Here is an 8,226-nt window from a genome sequence, read left to right on the forward strand (position 1 = left end):
GCTAGGAGCAGAAATGTAACCACAGATCCTCAGTCAAAGGGCAATGGGATGTTAGGACCCTGCCTCCTGGGTGGGTGTCCCCGTCGACCTGGCCTCTTTTCCTCCCGATCCCCAGGTTTGGATGCTTTCCCCTCCAGCACTCTCACTTGGAGCATTCCCTGCGGTAAGACAACCCTACCACCCACCCATAGAGAGGAGTAGAATGTGAGTCTCCTTTAGTGTGAGGATGTAGGGGGCCCTATCGACCCACACAAAGCCAACTCAAGGGTATGAGTGAGGCAGGGAGACCCCTGTCAGTAGAGGAGCAGATGCTAGACCACACCCATAGGGTAGGGACCCCTCCAGGCCTGGCTCTGCCTTTCCATGTTTAAGCCACACCCCTTCCCCTCCCCCACCTCAAAACGTCTCCTCTGAGGGAAAATCACACCCCAAAACAGGATTCCTTCTTCCTCCTCATAGTATGAGGAGACTGGGATTTTGTGTTTGTTTTCTCGGGAAGATCTCTCCAAACAGCCTTCGGAGATGTTGAAAGCCTGAGCAGGAGACAGGGATCCCTAAAATAGGAAACTCACCCAACGTGGGGCTTGAACCCACGACTCTGCGATTAAAAGTCTCACATCTTACCCACTGAGCTACCCGGGCAGTACAAATGCTTGTGGGGCCCAGGTGACTGGCTACTCCTACCCCTTTTCTTCCCATCCTTTAAGTCCCGCAGGCGAGTACAGGCGCCGAATCCTGGAGCTCAGACTCCCACTCGTGGCCCAAGTTCCAGCGCCGCAGAGGAATGTCGGGGCCCCATCCCTGGACAGTGGCCCACTCACCGGAGCCTCCGCCGCAGACAAACCGGGTCCCCTTTGTCGCGTGCTCCGGTGGGGTGGTTTGAGGTCTGAGGTTGCTGAGTCCACAGTCTGGATGCCCGGAATCCAAGGAGCTGCGACCTCCTCTCTCTTCCTGAGCATGATCCCGGGGCCAGGTCCTGGGTCCGAGCCTCAAGGGCGTCGTCGTGGGACAAGGTGCCGCGCCGGTCCGAGGACGAGTGCAGAGGTTCCGAGCTCTCCCCGCACCCCCACCTCGGTCCTTGTCCACAGGTCCCAGTGTCCTTCCCAACAGGGTCCCGCGGTCCCCCCTCGCCTCGCCTCCAGGTGAGACGAGCGGAGGGTGAGGGACACTTACTCCAGCTGGAAAAATCCGAAGCGACCTCCTCCCCTGTGCTGGGCACTAAAAAGGGGAGACCTGGTGGAGCTCCTCCTCCTGGAGGGGGCTTCGGAGCCTTCCCGGTTTGCCCCACCTGAAACAGACAGTGTCTGAAAACCCCCAAGGCTAGCACCATACCCTTAAACCAAAAAGCCAGAACGAAGATGCGGGCTCCCGGTACTCGGTCACCCTGACTCCCCCATCTGGGGCAGAGGCGGGATTCTCCGCTCCGGGGGAGGGAACCTGGGGGAAGTTTCGGTACCGATACCTCCAAGGAGAGGGTGAAGTTAGGCTCGGAGTTCTGGGGTCCGGGGTCCAGTCCCGGAGATGCACACGCAGGGCGGCTTCCACCAACGGCCTGGCTCCCTCCTCCATCCCCACCAGGCGCCGCGGGGACTTGAGCGGCCGATGAGCTGGGGAGGCCCCAGGACCCAACGGGACCGGGCACGGGGGTGTCCAAGATGGGCCCTAAACAAAGCAACCAGCACAGCAAAATGCTGGAACAGACAGCGGGCGCCGGAAGAGTGGAAGGGGGCGGGTCCTGAACGGGAAGCCAGCTACCAGGTAGTGCGCCCTGGGCCTAATGGAGAAGGCACTGGCCTCCTAAGCCAGAGATTGTGGGTTCGAGTCCCACCCGGGGTAATCACTCACAATTTTGGCATTGCTATGCTGGGGTGGCTTCTGTTAGCAAAAACTGTTGTCAGCCACGTCTCTGAGAGCTGCACCTTCTAGGACCCCTGAGGTTAGGGGACGGATGTTTCTTTACACCCTTGAAGGTGAGGAAAGAAGGGAGCTGGGGCAACCTCGGGCTGAACCCACTGAGGCTAGCTGGGGGGTGAGGGGCATCTCACAGAGGTGCAATATCTTTAAAGTTCTGATATGTATTTTTAAACTATCTATCTAGAATGTTTACATTTAAAAATCAATGTACATCTCATGGACTAAGAAACGACCATATGATCACCTCAATACATGCAGTAAAGGCATTTGATAACTCCAACCTCCATTCCTGATTTTAAAAAAACTCTCAGCAAACTGATGTTGAGGGGTAGGAGAGAGAGCGAGGAGCTATGAGAAAACTTTTGAGGATGATGAATATGTTCATTATCTTGACTGTGGTGATGGTTTGGGTGTACACAAATGTCAAAACATATAAAATTGTGCACTTTAAATGTATACAATTTATTATATATCAAAACTTTAAAAATTGAAGCATAATTGATGTACAATATTATATAAGTTACAGGTGTACAATATAGTGATTCACAATTTTAATGCTGCAGAGCAACTAAGCCCGTGGGCCACAACTACTGAGCCTGCGCTCTAGAGCCCAGGAGCCGCAACTACTGAGCCAGCACACCTAGAGCCCATGCTCCACAACAAGAGAAGCCACTGCAATGAGAAGCCCGCACACCACAACAAAGAGTAGCCCCCCAGTAGCTGCAACTAGAGAAAGCCCACGTGCAGCAACGAAGACCAAAAAATAAATTTTAAAAAAATTTTAAAGGTTATACTCCATTCATAGTTACTATAAAAATTGGCTGTATTCCCTGTGATGTACAATATAGCCTTGTAGCTTATTTTGTACATAATAGTTTCTACCTACTAACTCCTTGCCCTTGTGATACCCCTCCCCCTGCCCTCTCCCCACGGGTAACTACTAGTTTGTTCTCTATATCTGTGAGTCTGAATAAAACTTTTTTTAATGACCACAAAATTATTTGACCCTCTTTCCACTGAGAAGTGGCATCTGTGTCTCTTCTCCCTGAGCCTCAGTGGGCTGTGACTTCTTCATACAATAATGTATGGCAGAAGTGACACTGTAGAACCTCCAAGGTTGAATCACGAAGGGGGATGCAACTTCCATCTTGTTCAGTAGAACAAGGGGTTCCTTGTTGCCAGGTAAGAAATTCAATTAACCTGAATCTTCCATGCTGTGAGAAAGCCCAAGCCACATGGAGAGGTCATGTGCAGATGTTCCACTCCACAGCACTAGCTGAGCTCAGTCTTTGATTCATCTCAGTTCATATGACAGATGTGTTGTTAAAGGAGCCTCCAGATGTTTCTAGACTTCAAGTCTTTGCAGCCAGGCCCCAAACAGACACAAGTTATACCTGCTCTTCCCTGTTGAATTCCTGACCCACAGAATCAATGAGCATAATAAAATATTGCTTTATGCCACTACATTTAAGAGTGTTACAGAGCAATAATAACTGACAAATAATAACTATTAAACTAAAAGATGGCAAACATATTTAATGGAAGAATTTTGAAAGCTTCTCACTATGAATTCTGGAACAAAACAAGAATGCCTCCTATCACATTTCAATTTAACATCTTATTAGAGGTCTTAGTGCAATCAGGCAAGAAAAGCAGTTAAAAGGTATAAGTAAGGATTGGAAATAATTAAACAATACTGCCATGATTCACAAAGGACATGCCTGAATAGGTAGAAAATCCTACAGATTAAAAATAATAAAAAATAATGAGTTTCATAATGTAACTGAATCTAAGATTAATATACAAAAATGTATTTTTATGTAACTGCAAAACATAGAAAATTATATTCAAAGTGATATAATTTACAATAGCATCCACAAAATCAAATACCTAGCAAAAATTCTAATGAAAGATGCGCCAGACCTATCTCAGAAAAATATAAAACACTATTATGATCAATTAAAGAAGACCTTGATAAATGAAGAGATACATCATGTTCATGAGTTGAAAGACATTATTGTAATGATATCAAATCACCCCCAACTGACCTACAGAATCAATGTTAGACCAATCAAAATCCCAATCACTATTTTTGTATAAATTGACAAGCTGATTCTAACACTTATATGAAAGTGCAAATGACCAACAATAACAAAAACAAATTTGAAAAACAAATTTCGGAGATTTACACTCCTGAATACCAAGATTTATTATGAACCGAAATTATTTTGGTCACAAGGGTAAACAGATCATGGAACAAAGCAGCGCAGTATTAGAATCACACGTACTCAGATTCTTGATTTGTGAAAGTTTGCACTACAAAGCAGTGGGGGAAAGGACGGTCTTTTAAATAAATTGTTCTGAACCAAAACTGTCCCCTTTTAACAGATGGTGAAATTAAGGCCTACAGGGCTAAACGTCTTGAGTCCAGAGCCTGGGTTGGGAGAAATGCGACGCCCCCCTCCCCCCGCTACAGGGTCTAAAACAGAAGAGAATGTTTTTACAACTACGGGTTCGGTCAGCATTTGGACCTGGGACCTCTGTCCCCAACAACAAAAGTCATGTCTCTAGCCCAGCGCAGTCCATTGTTGAAGGCCACAAAAACGAGCCACATCCGTCATTTAAACTCATCTAGCAGCAGATTTTTTTTTTTTTTTTTTTTTTTGCAGTACGCGGGCCTCTCACCGTTGCGGCCTCTCCCGTTGTGGAGCACAGGCTCCGGAGGCGCAGGCTCAGCGGCCACGGCCCACGGGCCCAGCTGCTCCGCGGCACGTGGGATCCTCCCGGACCGGGGCATGAACCCGTGTTCCCTGCATCGACAGGCGGATCCCAACCACCAGCAGATCTTTTTTTAAGTCTTTAAATTTAATTTAATTTTATTTCTTAGGCCTCACCACACAGCTTGCAGGATCTTAATTCTCGGATCAGGGATCGAACCAGGGGCTCCGGCATTGAGAGCGCGGAGTCCTAACCACTGGACGGCCAGGGAATTCCCACAGATTTAAAAAATATAAGTAAAAAGGTAAAATTAAGTGTAATGTATTTTAATTAACCCAATATACCCAAAGTATCATTTCAACACACACTCAGACTTCTTTTTTTGAACAAAGCCTTCAAAAGCCAATGCGTATTTTTACACTTAAAGCAGCAGTCTCAGTCGGACCAGCCGGAGGAAACCAGTGTCCAGCCGGGGAAGAGCTGCCCTGATCGGAGAACACAACGAAGCTGCTTTAGGGGACTGGGGAGTTCAAGGGCTGCCTGGACCTCTGCGGTTAGGTTCCCCGGGCTGGGGAGGAGGGGAGGGACGCGTGGGCGCGGGGGCCCGGGTCAGCAGGGGTGGGCCTGGCGCGGAGCGCTATACGCATGGCCGGATGAGTCTCTAGGCTCGGTCTCTCATTCCCGAGCTTTAAAACAGTGAAAAACCGGAACAGACAGCTTGAGCTCGTCCGGGACTTGAACCCGGGACCTCTCGCACCCGAAGCGAGAATCATACCCCTAGACCAACGAGCCTCCCTAGTGATTCATCTTCTAGTGCTTCCTTCACAACTATTCCCATCACCCCGCGACTAGGGTTTATCCCGAAGTGGACTAGGAGGAGCACTGGAATCACAGCGGGGAGACCCAGGAAACCCAGACCGGCAGGGGCAGAAAGAGGGGTCCGCTAAGCCCGGACAGGGCAGAGGAGATTGATTCCTGGACCACAGGGGATAGATTCTTGCCCCAGGGGAGTGAAGAGCAGAAATGTGGGGGTGGGGGAAGGGCGGGGACGAGAGGCTTGGGTGACCCGGAGAGCACCTTACTCTCCAGGGGAACCCGAGCCTCAGGCTGACAGCCGTGGGGCTGTGGATTGCGGCTGGGGAGCAGGCAGGAGGCAGGGGACCGGCATCAAGTAGGCCCTGGTCCTACGGTGGGGCCCCTGCCCTAGAATCTCTAGGGGAGGAGGAACAGGGGGGAAGGAGGGGAAGGTTCCGCTTTTTGCGCCGGGCTCCAGGGCTGCCAGCCTGCGGCGGGGAGAAGAGAGCTCCGATGATAGAGGATTCTGGCTCTCCCTGTTGATCCCCAAAGCGCTGCAGGGTGGGCGACGACCACCTTGGGAGCCTCCTGCGGTTCAGGCAAATCCTTTCCGCGGGAAAAGTAAGGCAGAGTGTGGTAAACAGTGGCTGGCTCGTTTGAATAATTCAGTGGGTTTTAGGGTGTAGGGGCTGTCCCTAGGGGTCTAATATCTGGCCCTGGGTGATTTGGGGAAGGGGAAATATTGGCCTGGTGTGTGAAAGTTAGATAAGGAGTTGGGTCAGGGTGTGGACTGGAAATTGGTTGGTTTGCAAACTGTTTACTTTCTCTAGAATTAGCTGACCCTGGGGTTGGCAGTCTCTTCCTAGCCAGCAGGCCCCTCCAAGAGGTCAAACAATCATAAAAAAAACCAACCAAACAAAAAAAACCACACAGGTGTCTTCACCCACTTCACCCTGTCTATCCTTCCTTTACCAAGCAAAGGTCCCATGCCTTCTCCGGAGCTCCACGATGGTCTGTAACCCTAGCTCAGGCAATGGTGGGTCGAGGTCCTGGAATTTGTCCAAGAGTCTTGTGATTGGTCTGGCTAGGATTCCATGAATGCTTGTTTTACAGGAGAGAATCTGAACTCCTTCACTCCAGCTTGGCAAAAGCTGGGCCCAGCGTGAGGCTCGAACCCACAACCCTAAGATTAAGAGTCTCATGCTCTACCAACTGAGCTAACTGGGCAAACACAAGAACAACCTTTAATGCCGTGCTTCTCAGAGTCCCAAAGGCAGGTCCTGCAAAAAATGGCAAAGGTGCAGCCGCCCCCGGAGTCGGCCTTCTGGAGGCTGGACACAGTCCTTGACTGGGACTCTGGACATCCAAACCCAGCACCACGCCCCCACCTTGCCCCCCATTCTCAGCCAGCTGTCAGCGGACAGGGAATCTTTCACCTGGTGTTAACGTGGAATTTTTGGCGTGGGGCCACTAGCCACAGCCCTGGGTCGGGGTCATTCAGGGTGGTCCTTGGGGGGTGAGGATGGGGGCAAGGAACAGCCTCTCTCGAGGATCAGGGGAGCCTGGGTTGACACTCCCTCTGCTTGCATAAACCCAGACCCTAACTCAGTACCGAGCCCCTGCCTATTTATGGCTCCAATTCTCTTAAAATGACCCAAAGAATCAGCCCCCTCCCACTCCTCTGTGGATCTATGTGCAGGGCCACAGAGAGGCCCACGAAGTCCCAGAGGGGAGGGCTCGTTGGCCAGTTCTGTTTGTCCCGTTGTAGAGTCCTCGCCTCTGTGACCCCACGGAGCCACAGCCTGCCCAAGACCACCAATGTCTTGGGAATATAATGGAAAAATCTGAACCTCTCCTGGGTCCCACCCACAATGGTCCATCTGTCCAGAAGGTCCCTGGGGCAGGGGCACATCGTTTACCATTCCTGCTCAGCTAGGAAAACTGATCCTGGGTGGGATCCTGTTCCTTACCTCCCTCTACTTCCCCACAAAGTCCCAGACTCTAGAAAAGCTGCCGCTACTGAAAAGTCAGAAGAGCCAGACTGAATGAGGAGCCTCTTACCCCCTCCCAGCCCCCCACAGTACCAAGAATGACAGCCCAGCCTTAGCAAAGTAACCAGAACACCCTCATCCCAGCCTCGGAGATCTGTAGGAGGAGCTAAGTTATGCCGATGTCCAAAGCTGGAGCTCCATTTGCCCCAAACCCGGGCAACAGAAACCTTCTCCAAGACCCAACACGCAGTCCCTGCTCCGGGTGGAGCTGGGGCTCACAATCTCTGGCTTAAAAGGCCTGCGAGACCCCATTAGGTCATGGGCCTTCCCCCCACAACAAGGCTGTGTGGTTCCCCTCCTTCCACCCTTCGACCCTGCAGCAGCCCCTCTTCCAACGTGCACTCCAGTCAACCCCACCCACTCTGCCCTTCCCTCATCTCCCCCTCCTCACTCTGCCCGTGTCAGGACTTGAACCAGCCTCCCTGCCCCAGCCTGTGACCCCTCCCTTCCAGGTGTGTGCCTCTCCATGCTCAAAGATCACGGCCTCTCCGGGTGGGGCTGGTCCCCACAAATCTTGTCCCTGCAGAGTTCTCAGCGCAGGGCCTGGCTAAGGATCCAGCGCAGGGGGTTTGTGGAATGAATGCAGAATGGAGCCAGAATGCTCGGTGGAGAGGAGGGTCACCGAGGTCGCAGGAGCAAGAGGGACACGCGAGGGTAGTATCTCAGGTGTGAGAAAGCCCATCGGAATCTAGGCATGAGCTCTTCTGAATATTTTAGTGCTGGCGCTGGGATGCACAGGGAAGAGCGG

General features: G+C 51.3%; 3 non-coding genes across 3 annotated transcripts; 1 reads left to right on the plus strand and 2 right to left on the minus strand.

The window, feature by feature from the left end:
- Positions 1-1,765: 1,765 nt before the first annotated feature.
- On the plus strand, positions 1,766-1,836 carry TRNAR-CCU (transfer RNA arginine (anticodon CCU)). Its single transcript has one exon. It is a non-coding gene; the product is annotated as a tRNA-Arg (tRNA).
- A 3,516-nt stretch (positions 1,837-5,352) lies between these two features.
- TRNAP-CGG (transfer RNA proline (anticodon CGG)) lies at positions 5,353-5,424 on the minus strand. The gene has a single exon. It is a non-coding gene; the product is annotated as a tRNA-Pro (tRNA).
- A 1,157-nt stretch (positions 5,425-6,581) lies between these two features.
- On the minus strand, positions 6,582-6,654 carry TRNAK-CUU (transfer RNA lysine (anticodon CUU)). Its single transcript has one exon. It is a non-coding gene; the product is annotated as a tRNA-Lys (tRNA).
- Positions 6,655-8,226: the final 1,572 nt, after the last annotated feature.

Source organism: Lipotes vexillifer, unplaced genomic scaffold, assembly GCF_000442215.2.
Source record: "Lipotes vexillifer unplaced genomic scaffold, Lipotes_vexillifer_v1.1 scaffold914, whole genome shotgun sequence".
Classification (NCBI taxonomy): Eukaryota; Metazoa; Chordata; class Mammalia; order Artiodactyla; family Lipotidae; genus Lipotes; species Lipotes vexillifer.